Source organism: Oncorhynchus gorbuscha, linkage group LG09 (genome assembly GCF_021184085.1).
Source record: "Oncorhynchus gorbuscha isolate QuinsamMale2020 ecotype Even-year linkage group LG09, OgorEven_v1.0, whole genome shotgun sequence".
NCBI classification, from domain to species: Eukaryota; Metazoa; Chordata; class Actinopteri; order Salmoniformes; family Salmonidae; genus Oncorhynchus; species Oncorhynchus gorbuscha.
In genome coordinates, this window is record NC_060181.1 from 46,595,919 (window position 1) to 46,613,418 (window position 17,500).

General features: G+C 44.3%; 45 non-coding genes and 3 pseudogenes across 45 annotated transcripts; all 48 read right to left on the minus strand.

The window, feature by feature from the left end:
- Window positions 1-212: 212 nt before the first annotated feature.
- Window positions 213-331, minus strand: LOC124044595. The gene has a single exon (XR_006840572.1). It is a non-coding gene; the product is annotated as a 5S ribosomal RNA (ribosomal RNA).
- A 242-nt stretch (window positions 332-573) lies between these two features.
- LOC124044694 lies at window positions 574-691 on the minus strand (annotated as a pseudogene).
- Window positions 692-933: 242 nt separating this feature from the next.
- LOC124044596 lies at window positions 934-1,052 on the minus strand. The gene has a single exon (XR_006840573.1). It is a non-coding gene; the product is annotated as a 5S ribosomal RNA (ribosomal RNA).
- Window positions 1,053-1,294: 242 nt separating this feature from the next.
- Window positions 1,295-1,413, minus strand: LOC124044597. The gene has a single exon (XR_006840574.1). It is a non-coding gene; the product is annotated as a 5S ribosomal RNA (ribosomal RNA).
- Window positions 1,414-1,655: 242 nt separating this feature from the next.
- LOC124044547 lies at window positions 1,656-1,774 on the minus strand. The gene has a single exon (XR_006840524.1). It is a non-coding gene; the product is annotated as a 5S ribosomal RNA (ribosomal RNA).
- Window positions 1,775-2,016: 242 nt separating this feature from the next.
- LOC124044598 lies at window positions 2,017-2,135 on the minus strand. The gene has a single exon (XR_006840575.1). It is a non-coding gene; the product is annotated as a 5S ribosomal RNA (ribosomal RNA).
- A 242-nt stretch (window positions 2,136-2,377) lies between these two features.
- LOC124044599 lies at window positions 2,378-2,496 on the minus strand. The gene has a single exon (XR_006840576.1). It is a non-coding gene; the product is annotated as a 5S ribosomal RNA (ribosomal RNA).
- A 242-nt stretch (window positions 2,497-2,738) lies between these two features.
- On the minus strand, window positions 2,739-2,857 carry LOC124044600. Its single transcript, XR_006840577.1, has one exon. It is a non-coding gene; the product is annotated as a 5S ribosomal RNA (ribosomal RNA).
- A 242-nt stretch (window positions 2,858-3,099) lies between these two features.
- Window positions 3,100-3,217, minus strand: LOC124044699 (annotated as a pseudogene).
- Window positions 3,218-3,459: 242 nt separating this feature from the next.
- On the minus strand, window positions 3,460-3,578 carry LOC124044601. Its single transcript, XR_006840578.1, has one exon. It is a non-coding gene; the product is annotated as a 5S ribosomal RNA (ribosomal RNA).
- Window positions 3,579-3,820: 242 nt separating this feature from the next.
- On the minus strand, window positions 3,821-3,939 carry LOC124044602. The gene has a single exon (XR_006840579.1). It is a non-coding gene; the product is annotated as a 5S ribosomal RNA (ribosomal RNA).
- A 243-nt stretch (window positions 3,940-4,182) lies between these two features.
- On the minus strand, window positions 4,183-4,301 carry LOC124044604. Its single transcript, XR_006840581.1, has one exon. It is a non-coding gene; the product is annotated as a 5S ribosomal RNA (ribosomal RNA).
- A 242-nt stretch (window positions 4,302-4,543) lies between these two features.
- Window positions 4,544-4,662, minus strand: LOC124044606. The gene has a single exon (XR_006840582.1). It is a non-coding gene; the product is annotated as a 5S ribosomal RNA (ribosomal RNA).
- Window positions 4,663-4,904: 242 nt separating this feature from the next.
- On the minus strand, window positions 4,905-5,023 carry LOC124044607. The gene has a single exon (XR_006840583.1). It is a non-coding gene; the product is annotated as a 5S ribosomal RNA (ribosomal RNA).
- Window positions 5,024-5,265: 242 nt separating this feature from the next.
- LOC124044608 lies at window positions 5,266-5,384 on the minus strand. Its single transcript, XR_006840584.1, has one exon. It is a non-coding gene; the product is annotated as a 5S ribosomal RNA (ribosomal RNA).
- A 243-nt stretch (window positions 5,385-5,627) lies between these two features.
- On the minus strand, window positions 5,628-5,746 carry LOC124044688. The gene has a single exon (XR_006840661.1). It is a non-coding gene; the product is annotated as a 5S ribosomal RNA (ribosomal RNA).
- Window positions 5,747-5,988: 242 nt separating this feature from the next.
- LOC124044609 lies at window positions 5,989-6,107 on the minus strand. Its single transcript, XR_006840585.1, has one exon. It is a non-coding gene; the product is annotated as a 5S ribosomal RNA (ribosomal RNA).
- Window positions 6,108-6,349: 242 nt separating this feature from the next.
- LOC124044611 lies at window positions 6,350-6,468 on the minus strand. Its single transcript, XR_006840587.1, has one exon. It is a non-coding gene; the product is annotated as a 5S ribosomal RNA (ribosomal RNA).
- A 240-nt stretch (window positions 6,469-6,708) lies between these two features.
- On the minus strand, window positions 6,709-6,828 carry LOC124044674. Its single transcript, XR_006840648.1, has one exon. It is a non-coding gene; the product is annotated as a 5S ribosomal RNA (ribosomal RNA).
- Window positions 6,829-7,070: 242 nt separating this feature from the next.
- Window positions 7,071-7,188, minus strand: LOC124044691 (annotated as a pseudogene).
- A 242-nt stretch (window positions 7,189-7,430) lies between these two features.
- Window positions 7,431-7,549, minus strand: LOC124044612. The gene has a single exon (XR_006840588.1). It is a non-coding gene; the product is annotated as a 5S ribosomal RNA (ribosomal RNA).
- A 242-nt stretch (window positions 7,550-7,791) lies between these two features.
- Window positions 7,792-7,910, minus strand: LOC124044613. The gene has a single exon (XR_006840589.1). It is a non-coding gene; the product is annotated as a 5S ribosomal RNA (ribosomal RNA).
- A 242-nt stretch (window positions 7,911-8,152) lies between these two features.
- On the minus strand, window positions 8,153-8,271 carry LOC124044614. Its single transcript, XR_006840590.1, has one exon. It is a non-coding gene; the product is annotated as a 5S ribosomal RNA (ribosomal RNA).
- Window positions 8,272-8,513: 242 nt separating this feature from the next.
- On the minus strand, window positions 8,514-8,632 carry LOC124044559. Its single transcript, XR_006840535.1, has one exon. It is a non-coding gene; the product is annotated as a 5S ribosomal RNA (ribosomal RNA).
- Window positions 8,633-8,874: 242 nt separating this feature from the next.
- LOC124044615 lies at window positions 8,875-8,993 on the minus strand. Its single transcript, XR_006840591.1, has one exon. It is a non-coding gene; the product is annotated as a 5S ribosomal RNA (ribosomal RNA).
- Window positions 8,994-9,235: 242 nt separating this feature from the next.
- On the minus strand, window positions 9,236-9,354 carry LOC124044617. Its single transcript, XR_006840593.1, has one exon. It is a non-coding gene; the product is annotated as a 5S ribosomal RNA (ribosomal RNA).
- A 241-nt stretch (window positions 9,355-9,595) lies between these two features.
- LOC124044680 lies at window positions 9,596-9,713 on the minus strand. The gene has a single exon (XR_006840654.1). It is a non-coding gene; the product is annotated as a 5S ribosomal RNA (ribosomal RNA).
- Window positions 9,714-9,955: 242 nt separating this feature from the next.
- Window positions 9,956-10,074, minus strand: LOC124044618. Its single transcript, XR_006840594.1, has one exon. It is a non-coding gene; the product is annotated as a 5S ribosomal RNA (ribosomal RNA).
- Window positions 10,075-10,315: 241 nt separating this feature from the next.
- Window positions 10,316-10,435, minus strand: LOC124044682. The gene has a single exon (XR_006840656.1). It is a non-coding gene; the product is annotated as a 5S ribosomal RNA (ribosomal RNA).
- Window positions 10,436-10,677: 242 nt separating this feature from the next.
- LOC124044570 lies at window positions 10,678-10,796 on the minus strand. Its single transcript, XR_006840547.1, has one exon. It is a non-coding gene; the product is annotated as a 5S ribosomal RNA (ribosomal RNA).
- Window positions 10,797-11,037: 241 nt separating this feature from the next.
- On the minus strand, window positions 11,038-11,156 carry LOC124044619. Its single transcript, XR_006840595.1, has one exon. It is a non-coding gene; the product is annotated as a 5S ribosomal RNA (ribosomal RNA).
- A 242-nt stretch (window positions 11,157-11,398) lies between these two features.
- Window positions 11,399-11,517, minus strand: LOC124044620. Its single transcript, XR_006840596.1, has one exon. It is a non-coding gene; the product is annotated as a 5S ribosomal RNA (ribosomal RNA).
- A 242-nt stretch (window positions 11,518-11,759) lies between these two features.
- Window positions 11,760-11,878, minus strand: LOC124044621. Its single transcript, XR_006840597.1, has one exon. It is a non-coding gene; the product is annotated as a 5S ribosomal RNA (ribosomal RNA).
- Window positions 11,879-12,120: 242 nt separating this feature from the next.
- LOC124044622 lies at window positions 12,121-12,239 on the minus strand. The gene has a single exon (XR_006840598.1). It is a non-coding gene; the product is annotated as a 5S ribosomal RNA (ribosomal RNA).
- A 242-nt stretch (window positions 12,240-12,481) lies between these two features.
- LOC124044623 lies at window positions 12,482-12,600 on the minus strand. The gene has a single exon (XR_006840599.1). It is a non-coding gene; the product is annotated as a 5S ribosomal RNA (ribosomal RNA).
- A 242-nt stretch (window positions 12,601-12,842) lies between these two features.
- LOC124044624 lies at window positions 12,843-12,961 on the minus strand. Its single transcript, XR_006840600.1, has one exon. It is a non-coding gene; the product is annotated as a 5S ribosomal RNA (ribosomal RNA).
- Window positions 12,962-13,203: 242 nt separating this feature from the next.
- LOC124044625 lies at window positions 13,204-13,322 on the minus strand. The gene has a single exon (XR_006840601.1). It is a non-coding gene; the product is annotated as a 5S ribosomal RNA (ribosomal RNA).
- A 242-nt stretch (window positions 13,323-13,564) lies between these two features.
- Window positions 13,565-13,683, minus strand: LOC124044626. Its single transcript, XR_006840602.1, has one exon. It is a non-coding gene; the product is annotated as a 5S ribosomal RNA (ribosomal RNA).
- A 241-nt stretch (window positions 13,684-13,924) lies between these two features.
- On the minus strand, window positions 13,925-14,043 carry LOC124044628. The gene has a single exon (XR_006840604.1). It is a non-coding gene; the product is annotated as a 5S ribosomal RNA (ribosomal RNA).
- A 242-nt stretch (window positions 14,044-14,285) lies between these two features.
- LOC124044666 lies at window positions 14,286-14,404 on the minus strand. The gene has a single exon (XR_006840641.1). It is a non-coding gene; the product is annotated as a 5S ribosomal RNA (ribosomal RNA).
- A 242-nt stretch (window positions 14,405-14,646) lies between these two features.
- On the minus strand, window positions 14,647-14,765 carry LOC124044629. The gene has a single exon (XR_006840605.1). It is a non-coding gene; the product is annotated as a 5S ribosomal RNA (ribosomal RNA).
- A 241-nt stretch (window positions 14,766-15,006) lies between these two features.
- LOC124044630 lies at window positions 15,007-15,125 on the minus strand. Its single transcript, XR_006840606.1, has one exon. It is a non-coding gene; the product is annotated as a 5S ribosomal RNA (ribosomal RNA).
- Window positions 15,126-15,366: 241 nt separating this feature from the next.
- Window positions 15,367-15,485, minus strand: LOC124044663. Its single transcript, XR_006840638.1, has one exon. It is a non-coding gene; the product is annotated as a 5S ribosomal RNA (ribosomal RNA).
- Window positions 15,486-15,725: 240 nt separating this feature from the next.
- Window positions 15,726-15,844, minus strand: LOC124044632. Its single transcript, XR_006840607.1, has one exon. It is a non-coding gene; the product is annotated as a 5S ribosomal RNA (ribosomal RNA).
- Window positions 15,845-16,086: 242 nt separating this feature from the next.
- LOC124044633 lies at window positions 16,087-16,205 on the minus strand. The gene has a single exon (XR_006840608.1). It is a non-coding gene; the product is annotated as a 5S ribosomal RNA (ribosomal RNA).
- Window positions 16,206-16,447: 242 nt separating this feature from the next.
- On the minus strand, window positions 16,448-16,566 carry LOC124044634. The gene has a single exon (XR_006840609.1). It is a non-coding gene; the product is annotated as a 5S ribosomal RNA (ribosomal RNA).
- A 241-nt stretch (window positions 16,567-16,807) lies between these two features.
- LOC124044668 lies at window positions 16,808-16,926 on the minus strand. Its single transcript, XR_006840642.1, has one exon. It is a non-coding gene; the product is annotated as a 5S ribosomal RNA (ribosomal RNA).
- Window positions 16,927-17,165: 239 nt separating this feature from the next.
- Window positions 17,166-17,284, minus strand: LOC124044635. The gene has a single exon (XR_006840610.1). It is a non-coding gene; the product is annotated as a 5S ribosomal RNA (ribosomal RNA).
- Between the last annotated feature and the right edge of the window lie 216 nt (window positions 17,285-17,500).

A 17,500-nucleotide genomic window follows, 5' to 3' on the forward strand; every position in this document is an offset into this window, starting at 1 on the left:
GTCAAAGTGGGTGTGATTACCAGCTGTTGCATTTTCACCATGTCGATAAGCATCTTTGTGTCACTCAAAAAGTTGAAGAACTTGCATATAATGTAGCCATAATTTGTAGCACAGATTGTTGGATGAAATACAAACTAACCTTGCTTACTTATTTCAAAGCGACGGCACATATTTCAGCCTTGTGGGAAGAAACGGACAAAGGGTTGACAAAAAGCTTACAGCACCTGGTATTCCCAGGCGGTCTCCCATCCAAGTACTAACCAGGCCCGAACCTGCTTAGCTTCCGAGATCAGACGAGATCAGGCGTACTCAGGCCGGTGTGGTCGTAAGCGAGAAAGTATCTCTTGGTGCACTATATAAAGTCAAAGTGGGTGTGATTACCAGCTGTTGCATTTTCACCATGTCGATAAGCATCTTTGTGTCACTCAAAAAGTGGAAGAACTTGCATATAATGTAGCCATAATTTGTAGCACAGATTGTTGGATGAAATACAAACTAACCTTGCTTACTTATTTCAAAGCGACGGCACATATTTCAGCCTTGTGGGAAGAAACGGACAAAGGGTTGACAAAAAGCTTACAGCACCTGGTATTCCCAGGCGGTCTCCCATCCAAGTACTAACCAGCCCGAACCTGCTTAGCTTCCGAGATCAGACGAGATCAGGCGTACTCAGGCCGGTGTGGTCGTAAGCGAGAAAGTATCTCTTGGTGCACTATATAAAGTCAAAGTGGGTGTGATTACCAGCTGTTGCATTTTCACCATGTCGATAAGCATCTTTGTGTCACTCAAAAAGTGGAAGAACTTGCATATAATGTAGCCATAATTTGTAGCACAGATTGTTGGATGAAATACAAACTAACCTTGCTTACTTATTTCAAAGCGACGGCACATATTTCAGCCTTGTGGGAAGAAACGGACAAAGGGTTGACAAAAAGCTTACAGCACCTGGTATTCCCAGGCGGTCTCCCATCCAAGTACTAACCAGGCCCGAACCTGCTTAGCTTCCGAGATCAGACGAGATCAGGCGTACTCAGGCCGGTGTGGTCGTAAGCGAGAAAGTATCTCTTGGTGCACTATATAAAGTCAAAGTGGGTGTGATTACCAGCTGTTGCATTTTCACCATGTCGATAAGCATCTTTGTGTCACTCAAAAAGTGGAAGAACTTGCATATAATGTAGCCATAATTTGTAGCACAGATTGTTGGATGAAATACAAACTAACCTTGCTTACTTATTTCAAAGCGACGGCACATATTTCAGCCTTGTGGGAAGAAACGGACAAAGGGTTGACAAAAAGCTTACAGCACCTGGTATTCCCAGGCGGTCTCCCATCCAAGTACTAACCAGGCCCGAACCTGCTTAGCTTCCGAGATCAGACGAGATCAGGCGTACTCAGGCCGGTGTGGTCGTAAGCGAGAAAGTATCTCTTGGTGCACTATATAAAGTCAAAGTGGGTGTGATTACCAGCTGTTGCATTTTCACCATGTCGATAAGCATCTTTGTGTCACTCAAAAAGTGGAAGAACTTGCATATAATGTAGCCATAATTTGTAGCACAGATTGTTGGATGAAATACAAACTAACCTTGCTTACTTATTTCAAAGCGACGGCACATATTTCAGCCTTGTGGGAAGAAACGGACAAAGGGTTGACAAAAAGCTTACAGCACCTGGTATTCCCAGGCGGTCTCCCATCCAAGTACTAACCAGGCCCGAACCTGCTTAGCTTCTGAGATCAGACGAGATCAGGCGTACTCAGGCCGGTGTGGTCGTAAGCGAGAAAGTATCTCTTGGTGCACTATATAAAGTCAAAGTGGGTGTGATTACCAGCTGTTGCATTTTCACCATGTCGATAAGCATCTTTGTGTCACTCAAAAAGTGGAAGAACTTGCATATAATGTAGCCATAATTTGTAGCACAGATTGTTGGATGAAATACAAACTAACCTTGCTTACTTATTTCAAAGCGACGGCACATATTTCAGCCTTGTGGGAAGAAACGGACAAAGGGTTGACAAAAAGCTTACAGCACCTGGTATTCCCAGGCGGTCTCCCATCCAAGTACTAACCAGGCCCGAACCTGCTTAGCTTCCGAGATCAGACGAGATCAGGCGTACTCAGGCCGGTGTGGTCGTAAGCGAGAAAGTATCTCTTGGTGCACTATATAAAGTCAAAGTGGGTGTGATTACCAGCTGTTGCATTTTCACCATGTCGATAAGCATCTTTGTGTCACTCAAAAAGTGGAAGAACTTGCATATAATGTAGCCATAATTTGTAGCACAGATTGTTGGATGAAATACAAACTAACCTTGCTTACTTATTTCAAAGCGACGGCACATATTTCAGCCTTGTGGGAAGAAACGGACAAAGGGTTGACAAAAAGCTTACAGCACCTGGTATTCCCAGGCGGTCTCCCATCCAAGTACTAACCAGGCCCGAACCTGCTTAGCTTCCGAGATCAGACGAGATCAGGCGTACTCAGGCCGGTGTGGTCGTAAGCGAGAAAGTATCTCTTGGTGCACTATATAAAGTCAAAGTGGGTGTGATTACCAGCTGTTGCATTTTCACCATGTCGATAAGCATCTTTGTGTCACTCAAAAAGTGGAAGAACTTGCATATAATGTAGCCATAATTTGTAGCACAGATTGTTGGATGAAATACAAACTAACCTTGCTTACTTATTTCAAAGCGACGGCACATATTTCAGCCTTGTGGGAAGAAACGGACAAAGGGTTGACAAAAAGCTTACAGCACCTGGTATTCCCAGGCGGTCTCCCATCCAAGTACTAACCAGGCCCGAACCTGCTTAGCTTCCGAGATCAGACGAGATCAGGCGTACTCAGGCCGGTGTGGTCGTAAGCGAGAAAGTATCTCTTGGTGCACTATATAAAGTCAAAGTGGGTGTGATTACCAGCTGTTGCATTTTCACCATGTCGATAAGCATCTTTGTGTCACTCAAAAAGTGGAAGAACTTGCATATAATGTAGCCATAATTTGTAGCACAGATTGTTGGATGAAATACAAACTAACCTTGCTTACTTATTTCAAAGCGACGGCACATATTTCAGCCTTGTGGGAAGAAACGGACAAAGGGTTGACAAAAAGCTTACAGCACCTGGTATTCCCAGGCGTCTCCCATCCAAGTACTAACCAGGCCCGAACCTGCTTAGCTTCCGAGATCAGACGAGATCAGGCGTACTCAGGCCGGTGTGGTCGTAAGCGAGAAAGTATCTCTTGGTGCACTATATAAAGTCAAAGTGGGTGTGATTACCAGCTGTTGCATTTTCACCATGTCGATAAGCATCTTTGTGTCACTCAAAAAGTGGAAGAACTTGCATATAATGTAGCCATAATTTGTAGCACAGATTGTTGGATGAAATACAAACTAACCTTGCTTACTTATTTCAAAGCGACGGCACATATTTCAGCCTTGTGGGAAGAAACGGACAAAGGGTTGACAAAAAGCTTACAGCACCTGGTATTCCCAGGCGGTCTCCCATCCAAGTACTAACCAGGCCCGAACCTGCTTAGCTTCCGAGATCAGACGAGATCAGGCGTACTCAGGCCGGTGTGGTCGTAAGCGAGAAAGTATCTCTTGGTGCACTATATAAAGTCAAAGTGGGTGTGATTACCAGCTGTTGCATTTTCACCATGTCGATAAGCATCTTTGTGTCACTCAAAAAGTGGAAGAACTTGCATATAATGTAGCCATAATTTGTAGCACAGATTGTTGGATGAAATACAAACTAACCTTGCTTACTTATTTCAAAGCGACGGCACATATTTCAGCCTTGTGGGAAGAAACGGACAAAGGGTTGACAAAAAGCTTACAGCACCTGGTATTCCCAGGCGGTCTCCCATCCAAGTACTAACCAGGCCCGAACCTGCTTAGCTTCCGAGATCAGACGAGATCAGGCGTACTCAGGCCGGTGTGGTCGTAAGCGAGAAAGTATCTCTTGGTGCACTATATAAAGTCAAAGTGGGTGTGATTACCAGCTGTTGCATTTTCACCATGTCGATAAGCATCTTTGTGTCACTCAAAAAGTGGAAGAACTTGCATATAATGTAGCCATAATTTGTAGCACAGATTGTTGGATGAAATACAAACTAACCTTGCTTACTTATTTCAAAAGCGACGGCACATATTTCAGCCTTGTGGGAAGAAACGGACAAAGGGTTGACAAAAAGCTTACAGCACCTGGTATTCCCAGGCGGTCTCCCATCCAAGTACTAACCAGGCCCGAACCTGCTTAGCTTCCGAGATCAGACGAGATCAGGCGTACTCAGGCCGGTGTGGTCGTAAGCGAGAAAGTATCTCTTGGTGCACTATATAAAGTCAAAGTGGGTGTGATTACCAGCTGTTGCATTTTCACCATGTCGATAAGCATCTTTGTGTCACTCAAAAAGTGGAAGAACTTGCATATAATGTAGCCATAATTTGTAGCACAGATTGTTGGATGAAATACAAACTAACCTTGCTTACTTATTTCAAAGCGACGGCACATATTTCAGCCTTGTGGGAAGAAACGGACAAAGGGTTGACAAAAAGCTTACAGCACCTGGTATTCCCAGGCGGTCTCCCATCCAAGTACTAACCAGGCCCGAACCTGCTTAGCTTCCGAGATCAGACGAGATCAGGCGTACTCAGGCCGGTGTGGTCGTAAGCGAGAAAGTATCTCTTGGTGCACTATATAAAGTCAAAGTGGGTGTGATTACCAGCTGTTGCATTTTCACCATGTCGATAAGCATCTTTGTGTCACTCAAAAAGTGGAAGAACTTGCATATAATGTAGCCATAATTTGTAGCACAGATTGTTGGATGAAATACAAACTAACCTTGCTTACTTATTTCAAAGCGACGGCACATATTTCAGCCTTGTGGGAAGAAACGGACAAAGGGTTGACAAAAAGCTTACAGCACCTGGTATTCCCAGGCGGTCTCCCATCCAAGTACTAACCAGGCCCGAACCTGCTTAGCTTCCGAGATCAGACGAGATCAGGCGTACTCAGGCCGGTGTGGTCGTAAGCGAGAAAGTATCTCTTGGTGCACTATATAAAGTCAAAGTGGGTGTGATTACCAGCTGTTGCATTTTCACCATGTCGATAAGCATCTTTGTGTCACTCAAAAAGTGGAAGAACTTGCATATAATGTAGCCATAATTTGTAGCACAGATTGTTGGATGAAATACAAACTAACCTTGCTTACTTATTTCAAAGCGACGGCACATATTTCAGCCTTGTGGGAAGAAACGGACAAAGGGTTGACAAAAAGCTTACAGCACCTGGTATTCCCAGGCGGTCTCCCATCCAAGTACTAACCAGGCCCGAACCTGCTTAGCTTCCGAGATCAGACGAGATCAGGCGTACTCAGGCCGGTGTGGTCGTAAGCGAGAAAGTATCTCTTGGTGCACTATATAAAGTCAAAGTGGGTGTGATTACCAGCTGTTGCATTTTCACCATGTCGATAAGCATCTTTGTGTCACTCAAAAAGTGGAAGAACTTGCATATAATGTAGCCATAATTTGTAGCACAGATTGTTGGATGAAATACAAACTAACCTTGCTTACTTATTTCAAAGCGACGGCACATATTTCAGCCTTGTGGGAAGAAACGGACAAAGGGTTGACAAAAAGCTTTACAGCACCTGGTATTCCCAGGCGGTCTCCCATCCAAGTACTAACCAGGCCCGAACCTGCTTAGCTTCCGAGATCAGACGAGATCAGGCGTACTCAGGCCGGTGTGGTCGTAAGCGAGAAAGTATCTCTTGGTGCACTATATAAAGTCAAAGTGGGTGTGATTACCAGCTGTTGCATTTTCACCATGTCGATAAGCATCTTTGTGTCACTCAAAAAGTGGAAGAACTTGCATATAATGTAGCCATAATTTGTAGCACAGATTGTTGGATGAAATACAAACTAACCTTGCTTACTTATTTCAAAGCGACGGCACATATTTCAGCCTTGTGGGAAGAAACGGACAAAGGGTTGACAAAAAGCTTACAGCACCTGGTATTCCCAGGCGGTCTCCCATCCAAGTACTAACCAGGCCCGAACCTGCTTAGCTTCCGAGATCAGACGAGATCAGGCGTACTCAGGCCGGTGTGGTCGTAAGCGAGAAAGTATCTCTTGGTGCACTATATAAAGTCAAAGTGGGTGTGATTACCAGCTGTTGCATTTTCACCATGTCGATAAGCATCTTTGTGTCACTCAAAAAGTGGAAGAACTTGCATATAATGTAGCCATAATTTGTAGCACAGATTGTTGGATGAAATACAAACTAACCTTGCTTACTTATTTCAAAGCGACGGCACATATTTCAGCCTTGTGGGAAGAAACGGACAAAGGGTTGACAAAAAGCTTACAGCACCTGGTATTCCCAGGCGGTCTCCCATCCAAGTACTAACCAGGCCCGAACCTGCTTAGCTTCCGAGATCAGACGAGATCAGGCGTACTCAGGCCGGTGTGGTCGTAAGCGAGAAAGTATCTCTTGGTGCACTATATAAAGTCAAAGTGGGTGTGATTACCAGCTGTTGCATTTTCACCATGTCGATAAGCATCTTTGTGTCACTCAAAAAGTGGAAGAACTTGCATATAATGTAGCCATAATTTGTAGCACAGATTGTTGGATGAAATACAATAACCTTGCTTACTTATTTCAAAGCGACGGCACATATTTCAGCCTTGTGGGAAGAAACGGACAAAGGGTTGACAAAAAGCTTACAGCACCTGGTATTCCCAGGCGGTCTCCCATCCAAGTACTAACCAGGCCCGAACCTGCTTAGCTTTCTGAGATCAGACGAGATCAGGCGTACTCAGGCCGGTGTGGTCGTAAGCGAGAAAGTATCTCTTGGTGCACTATATAAAGTCAAAGTGGGTGTGATTACCAGCTGTTGCATTTTCACCATGTCGATAAGCATCTTTGTGTCACTCAAAAAGTTGAAGAACTTGCATATAATGTAGCCATAATTTGTAGCACAGATTGTTGGATGAAATACAAACTAACCTTGCTTACTTATTTCAAAGCGACGGCACATATTTCAGCCTTGTGGGAAGAAACGGACAAAGGGTTGACAAAAAGCTTACAGCACCTGGTATTCCCAGGCGGTCTCCCATCCAAGTACTAACCAGGCCCGAACTGCTTAGCTTCTGAGATCAGACGAGATCAGGCGTACTCAGGCCGGTGTGGTCGTAAGCGAGAAAGTATCTCTTGGTGCACTATATAAAGTCAAAGTGGGTGTGATTAACAGCTGTTGCATTTTCACCATGTCGATAAGCATCTTTGTGTCACTCAAAAAGTTGAAGAACTTGCATATAATGTAGCCATAATTTGTAGCACAGATTGTTGGATGAAATACAAACTAACCTTGCTTACTTATTTCAAAGCGACGGCACATATTTCAGCCTTGTGGGAAGAAACGGACAAAGGGTTGACAAAAAGCTTACAGCACCTGGTATTCCCAGGCGGTCTCCCATCCAAGTACTAACCAGGCCCGAACCTGCTTAGCTTCCGAGATCAGACGAGATCAGGCGTACTCAGGCCGGTGTGGTCGTAAGCGAGAAAGTATCTCTTGGTGCACTATATAAAGTCAAAGTGGGTGTGATTACCAGCTGTTGCATTTTCACCATGTCGATAAGCATCTTTGTGTCACTCAAAAAGTGGAAGAACTTGCATATAATGTAGCCATAATTTGTAGCACAGATTGTTGGATGAAATACAAACTAACCTTGCTTACTTATTTCAAAGCGACGGCACATATTTCAGCCTTGTGGGAAGAAACGGACAAAGGGTTGACAAAAAGCTTACAGCACCTGGTATTCCCAGGCGGTCTCCCATCCAAGTACTAACCAGGCCCGAACCTGCTTAGCTTCCGAGATCAGACGAGATCAGGCGTACTCAGGCCGGTGTGGTCGTAAGCGAGAAAGTATCTCTTGGTGCACTATATAAAGTCAAAGTGGGTGTGATTACCAGCTGTTGCATTTTCACCATGTCGATAAGCATCTTTGTGTCACTCAAAAAGTGGAAGAACTTGCATATAATGTAGCCATAATTTGTAGCACAGATTGTTGGATGAAATACAAACTAACCTTGCTTACTTATTTCAAAGCGACGGCACATATTTCAGCCTTGTGGGAAGAAACGGACAAAGGGTTGACAAAAAGCTTACAGCACCTGGTATTCCCAGGCGGTCTCCCATCCAAGTACTAACCAGGCCCGAACCTGCTTAGCTTCCGAGATCAGACGAGATCAGGCGTACTCAGGCCGGTGTGGTCGTAAGCGAGAAAGTATCTCTTGGTGCACTATATAAAGTCAAAGTGGGTGTGATTAACAGCTGTTGCATTTTCACCATGTCGATAAGCATCTTTGTGTCACTCAAAAAGTTGAAGAACTTGCATATAATGTAGCCATAATTTGTAGCACAGATTGTTGGATGAAATACAAACTAACCTTGCTTACTTATTTCAAAGCGACGGCACATATTTCAGCCTTGTGGGAAGAAACGGACAAAGGGTTGACAAAAAGCTTACAGCACCTGGTATTCCCAGGCGGTCTCCCATCCAAGTACTAACCAGGCCCGAACCTGCTTAGCTTCTGAGATCAGACGAGATCAGGCGTACTCAGGCCGGTGTGGTCGTAAGCGAGAAAGTATCTCTTGGTGCACTATATAAAGTCAAAGTGGGTGTGATTACCAGCTGTTGCATTTTCACCATGTCGATAAGCATCTTTGTGTCACTCAAAAAGTGGAAGAACTTGCATATAATGTAGCCATAATTTGTAGCACAGATTGTTGGATGAAATACAAACTAACCTTGCTTACTTATTTCAAAGCGACGGCACATATTTCAGCCTTGTGGGAAGAAACGGACAAAGGGTTGACAAAAAGCTTACAGCACCTGGTATTCCCAGGCGGTCTCCCATCCAAGTACTAACCAGGCCCGAACCTGCTTAGCTTCCGAGATCAGACGAGATCAGGCGTACTCAGGCCGGTGTGGTCGTAAGCGAGAAACTATCTCTTGGTGCACTATATAAAGTCAAAGTGGGTGTGATTACCAGCTGTTGCATTTTCACCATGTCGATAAGCATCTTTGTGTCACTCAAAAAGTGGAAGAACTTGCATATAATGTAGCCATAATTTGTAGCACAGATTGTTGGATGAAATACAAACTAACCTTGCTTACTTATTTCAAAGCGACGGCACATATTTCAGCCTTGTGGGAAGAAACGGACAAAGGGTTGACAAAAAGCTTACAGCACCTGGTATTCCCAGGCGGTCTCCCATCCAAGTACTAACCAGGCCCGAACCTGCTTAGCTTCCGAGATCAGACGAGATCAGGCGTACTCAGGCCGGTGTGGTCGTAAGCGAGAAAGTATCTCTTGGTGCACTATATAAAGTCAAAGTGGGTGTGATTACCAGCTGTTGCATTTTCACCATGTCGATAAGCATCTTTGTGTCACTCAAAAAGTGGAAGAACTTGCATATAATGTAGCCATAATTTGTAGCACAGATTGTTGGATGAAATACAAACTAACCTTGCTTACTTATTTCAAAGCGACGGCACATATTTCAGCCTTGTGGGAAGAAACGGACAAAGGGTTGACAAAAGCTTACAGCACCTGTATTCCCAGGCGGTCTCCCATCCAAGTACTAACCAGGCCCGAACCTGCTTAGCTTCCGAGATCAGACGAGATCAGGCGTACTCAGGCCGGTGTGGTCGTAAGCGAGAAAGTATCTCTTGGTGCACTATATAAAGTCAAAGTGGGTGTGATTACCAGCTGTTGCATTTTCACCATGTCGATAAGCATCTTTGTGTCACTCAAAAAGTGGAAGAACTTGCATATAATGTAGCCATAATTTGTAGCACAGATTGTTGGATGAAATACAAACTAACCTTGCTTACTTATTTCAAAGCGACGGCACATATTTCAGCCTTGTGGGAAGAAACGGACAAAGGGTTGACAAAAAGCTTACAGCACCTGGTATTCCCAGGCGGTCTCCCATCCAAGTACTAACCAGGCCCGAACCTGCTTAGCTTCCGAGATCAGACGAGATCAGGCGTACTCAGGCCGGTGTGGTCGTAAGCGAGAAAGTATCTCTTGGTGCACTATATAAAGTCAAATGGGTGTGATTACCAGCTGTTGCATTTTCACCATGTCGATAAGCATCTTTGTGTCACTCAAAAAGTGGAAGAACTTGCATATAATGTAGCCATAATTTGTAGCACAGATTGTTGGATGAAATACAAACTAACCTTGCTTACTTATTTCAAAGCGACGGCACATATTTCAGCCTTGTGGGAAGAAACGGACAAAGGGTTGACAAAAAGCTTACAGCACCTGGTATTCCCAGGCGGTCTCCCATCCAAGTACTAACCAGGCCCGAACCTGCTTAGCTTCCGAGATCAGACGAGATCAGGCGTACTCAGGCCCGGTGTGGTCGTAAGCGAGAAAGTATCTCTTGGTGCACTATATAAAGTCAAAGTGGGTGTGATTACCAGCTGTTGCATTTTCACCATGTCGATAAGCATCTTTGTGTCACTCAAAAAGTGGAAGAACTTGCATATAATGTAGCCATAATTTGTAGCACAGATTGTTGGATGAAATACAAACTAACCTTGCTTACTTATTTCAAAGCGACGGCACATATTTCAGCCTTGTGGGAAGAAACGGACAAAGGGTTGACAAAAAGCTTACAGCACCTGGTATTCCCAGGCGGTCTCCCATCCAAGTACTAACCAGGCCCGAACCTGCTTAGCTTCTGAGATCAGACGAGATCAGGCGTACTCAGGCCGGTGTGGTCGTAAGCGAGAAAGTATCTCTTGGTGCACTATATAAAGTCAAAGTGGGTGTGATTAACAGCTGTTGCATTTTCACCATGTCGATAAGCATCTTTGTGTCACTCAAAAAGTTGAAGAACTTGCATATAATGTAGCCATAATTTGTAGCACAGATTGTTGGATGAAATACAAACTAACCTTGCTTACTTATTTCAAAGCGACGGCACATATTTCAGCCTTGTGGGAAGAAACGGACAAAGGGTTGACAAAAGCTTACAGCACCTGGTATTCCCAGGCGGTCTCCCATCCAAGTACTAACCAGGCCCGAACCTGCTTAGCTTCCGAGATCAGACGAGATCAGGCGTACTCAGGCCGGTGTGGTCGTAAGCGAGAAACTATCTCTTGGTGCACTATATAAAGTCAAAGTGGGTGTGATTAACAGCTGTTGCATTTTCACCATGTCGATAAGCATCTTTGTGTCACTCAAAAAGTTGAAGAACTTGCATATAATGTAGCCATAATTTGTAGCACAGATTGTTGGATGAAATACAAACTAACCTTGCTTACTTATTTCAAAGCGACGGCACATATTTCAGCCTTGTGGGAAGAAACGGACAAAGGGTTGACAAAAAGCTTACAGCACCTGGTATTCCCAGGCGGTCTCCCATCCAAGTACTAACCAGGCCCGAACCTGCTTAGCTTCCGAGATCAGACGAGATCAGGCGTACTCAGGCCGGTGTGGTCGTAAGCGAGAAAGTATCTCTTGGTGCACTATATAAAGTCAAAGTGGGTGTGATTACCAGCTGTTGCATTTTCACCATGTCGATAAGCATCTTTGTGTCACTCAAAAAGTGGAAGAACTTGCATATAATGTAGCCATAATTTGTAGCACAGATTGTTGGATGAAATACAAACTAACCTTGCTTACTTATTTCAAAGCGACGGCACATATTTCAGCCTTGTGGGAAGAAACGGACAAAGGGTTGACAAAAAGCTTACAGCACCTGGTATTCCCAGGCGGTCTCCCATCCAAGTACTAACCAGGCCCGAACCTGCTTAGCTTCCGAGATCAGACGAGATCAGGCGTACTCAGGCCGGTGTGGTCGTAAGCGAGAAAGTATCTCTTGGTGCACTATATAAAGTCAAAGTGGGTGTGATTACCAGCTGTTGCATTTTCACCATGTCGATAAGCATCTTTGTGTCACTCAAAAAGTGGAAGAACTTGCATATAATGTAGCCATAATTTGTAGCACAGATTGTTGGATGAAATACAAACTAACCTTGCTTACTTATTTCAAAGCGACGGCACATATTTCAGCCTTGTGGGAAGAAACGGACAAAGGGTTGACAAAAAGCTTACAGCACCTGGTATTCCCAGGCGGTCTCCCATCCAAGTACTAACCAGGCCCGAACCTGCTTAGCTTCCGAGATCAGACGAGATCAGGCGTACTCAGGCCGGTGTGGTCGTAAGCGAGAAACTATCTCTTGGTGCACTATATAAAGTCAAAGTGGGTGTGATTAACAGCTGTTGCATTTTCACCATGTCGATAAGCATCTTTGTGTCACTCAAAAAGTGGAAGAACTTGCATATAATGTAGCCATAATTTGTAGCACAGATTGTTGGATGAAATACAAACTAACCTTGCTTACTTATTTCAAAGCGACGGCACATATTTCAGCCTTGTGGGAAGAAACGGACAAAGGGTTGACAAAAAGCTTACAGCACCTGGTATTCCCAGGCGGTCTCCCATCCAAGTACTAACCAGGCCCGAACCTGCTTAGCTTCCGAGATCAGACGAGATCAGGCGTACTCAGGCCGGTGTGGTCGTAAGCGAGAAACTATCTCTTGGTGCACTATATAAAGTCAAAGTGGGTGTGATTAACAGCTGTTGCATTTTCACCATGTCGATAAGCATCTTTGTGTCACTCAAAAAGTGGAAGAACTTGCATATAATGTAGCCATAATTTGTAGCACAGATTGTTGGATGAAATACAAACTAACCTTGCTTACTTATTTCAAAGCGACGGCACATATTTCAGCCTTGTGGGAAGAAACGGACAAAGGGTTGACAAAAAGCTTACAGCACCTGGTATTCCCAGGCGGTCTCCCATCCAAGTACTAACCAGGCCCGAACCTGCTTAGCTTCCGAGATCAGACGAGATCAGGCGTACTCAGGCCGGTGTGGTCGTAAGCGAGAAAGTATCTCTTGGTGCACTATATAAAGTCAAAGTGGGTGTGATTAACAGCTGTTGCATTTTCACCATGTCGATAAGCATCTTTGTGTCACTCAAAAAGTGGAAGAACTTGCATATAATGTAGCCATAATTTGTAGCACAGATTGTTGGATGAAATACAAACTAACCTTGCTTACTTATTTCAAAGCGACGGCACATATTTCAGCCTTGTGGGAAGAAACGGACAAAGGGTTGACAAAAAGCTTACAGCACCTGGTATTCCCAGGCGGTCTCCCATCCAAGTACTAACCAGGCCCGAACCTGCTTAGCTTCCGAGATCAGACGAGATCAGGCGTACTCAGGCCGGTGTGGTCGTAAGCGAGAAACTATCTCTTGGTGCACTATATAAAGTCAAAGTGGGTGTGATTAACAGCTGTTGCATTTTCACCATGTCGATAAGCATCTTTGTGTCACTCAAAAAGTGGAAGAACTTGCATATAATGTAGCCATAATTTGTAGCACAGATTGTTGGATGAAATACAAACTAACCTTGCTTACTTATTTCAAAGCGACGGCACATATTTCAGCCTTGTGGGAAGAAACGGACAAAGGGTTGACAAAAAGCTTACAGCACCTGGTATTCCCAGGCGGTCTCCCATCCAAGTACTAACCAGGCCCGAACCTGCTTAGCTTCCGAGATCAGACGAGATCAGGCGTACTCAGGCCGGTGTGGTCGTAAGCGAGAAACTATCTCTTGGTGCACTATATAAAGTCAAAGTGGGTGTGATTAACAGCTGTTGCATTTTCACCATGTCGATAAGCATCTTTGTGTCACTCAAAAAGTGGAAGAACTTGCATATAATGTAGCCATAATTTGTAGCACAGATTGTTGGATGAAATACAAACTAACCTTGCTTACTTATTTCAAAGCGACGGCACATATTTCAGCCTTGTGGGAAGAAACGGACAAAGGGTTGACAAAAGCTTACAGCACCTGGTATTCCCAGGCGGTCTCCCATCCAAGTACTAACCAGGCCCGAACCTGCTTAGCTTCCGAGATCAGACGAGATCAGGCGTACTCAGGCCGGTGTGGTCGTAAGCGAGAAACTATCTCTTGGTGCACTATATAAAGTCAAAGTGGGTGTGATTAACAGCTGTTGCATTTTCACCATGTCGATAAGCATCTTTGTGTCACTCAAAAAGTGGAAGAACTTGCATATAATGTAGCCATAATTTGTAGCACAGATTGTTGGATGAAATACAAACTAACCTTGCTTACTTATTTCAAAGCGACGGCACATATTTCAGCCTTGTGGGAAGAAACGGACAAAGGGTTGACAAAAAGCTTACAGCACCTGGTATTCCCAGGCGGTCTCCCATCCAAGTACTAACCAGGCCCGAACCTGCTTAGCTTCCGAGATCAGACGAGATCAGGCGTACTCAGGCCGGTGTGGTCGTAAGAGAGAAATTTTCTCTTGGTGCACTATATAAAGTCAAAGTGGGTGTGATTAACAGCTGTTGCATTTTCACCATGTCGATAAGCATCTTTGTGTCACTCAAAAAGTGGAAGAACTTGCATATAATGTAGCCATAATTTGTAGCACAGATTGTTGGATGAAATACAAACTAACCTTGCTTACTTATTTCAAAGCGACGGCACATATTTCAGCCTTGTGGGAAGAAACGGACAAAGGGTTGACAAAAAGCTTACAGCACCTGGTATTCCCAGGCGGTCTCCCATCCAAGTACTAACCAGGCCCGAACCTGCTTAGCTTCCGAGATCAGACGAGATCAGGCGTACTCAGGCCGGTGTGGTCGTAAGCGAGAAACTATCTCTTGGTGCACTATATAAAGTCAAAGTGGGTGTGATTAACAGCTGTTGCATTTTCACCATGTCGATAAGCATCTTTGTGTCACTCAAAAGTGGAAGAACTTGCATATAATGTAGCCATAATTTGTAGCACAGATTGTTGGATGAAATACAAACTAACCTTGCTTACTTATTTCAAAGCGACGGCACATATTTCAGCCTTGTGGGAAGAAACGGACAAAGGGTTGACAAAAAGCTTACAGCACCTGGTATTCCCAGGCGGTCTCCCATCCAAGTACTAACCAGGCCCGAACCTGCTTAGCTTCCGAGATCAGACGAGATCAGGCGTACTCAGGCCGGTGTGGTCGTAAGCGAGAAACTATCTCTTGGTGCACTATATAAAGTCAAAGTGGGTGTGATTAACAGCTGTTGCATTTTCACCATGTCGATAAGCATCTTTGTGTCACTCAAAAAGTTGAAGAACTTGCATATAATGTAGCCATAATTTGTAGCACAGATTGTTGGATGAAATACAAACTAACCTTGCTTACTTATTTCAAAGCGACGGCACATATTTCAGCCTTGTGGGAAGAAACGGACAAAGGGTTGACAAAATCTTACAGCACCTGGTATTCCCAGGCGGTCTCCCATCCAAGTACTAACCAGGCCCGAACCTGCTTAGCTTCCGAGATCAGACGAGATCAGGCGTACTCAGGCCGGTGTGGTCGTAAAAGAAACTATCTCTTGGTGCACTATATAAAGTCAAAGTGGGTGTGATTAACAGCTGTTGCATTTTCACCATGTCGATAAGCATCTTTGTGTCACTCAAAAAGTGGAAGAACTTGCATATAATGTAGCCATAATTTGTAGCACAGATTGTTGGATGAAATACAAACTAACCTTGCTTACTTATTTCAAAGCGACGGCACATATTTCAGCCTTGTGGGAAGAAACGGACAAAGGGTTGACAAAAAGCTTACAGCACCTGGTATTCCCAGGCGGTCTCCCATCCAAGTACTAACCAGGCCCGAACCTGCTTAGCTTCCGAGATCAGACGAGATCAGGCGTACTCAGGCCGGTGTGGTCGTAAGCGAGAAACTATCTCTTGGTGCACTATATAAAGTCAAAGTGGGTGTGATTAACAGCTGTTGCATTTTCACCATGTCGATAAGCATCTTTGTGTCACTCAAAAAGTGGAAGAACTTGCATATAATGTAGCCATAATTTGTAGCACAGATTGTTGGATGAAATACAAACTAACCTTGCTTACTTATTTCAAAGCGACGGCACATATTTCAGCCTTGTGGGAAGAAACGGACAAAGGGTTGACAAAAAGCTTACAGCACCTGGTATTCCCAGGCGGTCTCCCATCCAAGTACTAACCAGGCCCGAACCTGCTTAGCTTCCGAGATCAGACGAGATCAGGCGTACTCAGGCCGGTGTGGTCGTAAGCGAGAAACTATCTCTTGGTGCACTATATAAAGTCAAAGTGGGTGTGATTAACAGCTGTTGCATTTTCACCATGTCGATAAGCATCTTTGTGTCACTCAAAAAGTGGAAGAACTTGCATATAATGTAGCCATAATTTGTAGCACAGATTGTTGGATGAAATACAAACTAACCTTGCTTACTTATTTCAAAGCGACGGCACATATTTCAGCCTTGTGGGAAGAAACGGACAAAGGGTTGACAAAAAGCTTACAGCACCTGGTATTCCCAGGCGGTCTCCCATCCAAGTACTAACCAGGCCCGAACCTGCTTAGCTTCCGAGATCAGACGAGATCAGGCGTACTCAGGCCGGTGTGGTCGTAAGCGAGAAACTATCTCTTGGTGCACTATATAAAGTCAAAGTGGGTGTGATTAACAGCTGTTGCATTTTCACCATGTCGATAAGCATCTTTGTGTCACTCAAAAAGTGGAAGAACTTGCATATAATGTAGCCATAATTTGTAGCACAGATTGTTGGATGAAATACAAACTAACCTTGCTTACTTATTTCAAAGCGACGGCACATATTTCAGCCTTGTGGGAAGAAACGGACAAAGGGTTGACAAAAGCTTACAGCACCTGGTATTCCCAGGCGGTCTCCCATCCAAGTACTAACCAGGCCCGAACCTGCTTAGCTTCCGAGATCAGACGAGATCAGGCGTACTCAGGCCGGTGTGGTCGTAAGAGAAACTATCTCTTGGTGCACTATATAAAGTCAAAGTGGGTGTGATTAACAGCTGTTGCATTTTCACCATGTCGATAAGCATCTTTGTGTCACTCAAAAAGTGGAAGAACTTGCATATAATGTAGCCATAATTTGTAGCACAGATTGTTGGATGAAATACAAACTAACCTTGCTTACTTATTTCAAAGCGACGGCACATATTTCAGCCTTGTGGGAAGAAACGGACAAAGGGTTGACAAAAGCTTACAGCACCTGGTATTCCCAGGCGGTCTCCCATCCAAGTACTAACCAGGCCCGAACCTGCTTAGCTTCCGAGATCAGACGAGATCAGGCGTACTCAGGCCGGTGTGGTCGTAAGCTGCGGCGTTCTGGAGAAACTATCTCTTGGTGCACTATATAAAGTCAAAGTGGGTGTGATTACCAGCTGTTGCATTTTCACCATGTCGATAAGCATCTTTGTGTCACTCAAAAAGTTGAAGAACTTGCATATAATGTAGCCATAATTTGTAGCACAGATTGTTGGATGAAATACAAACTAACCTTGCTTACTTATTTCAAAGCGACGGCACATATTT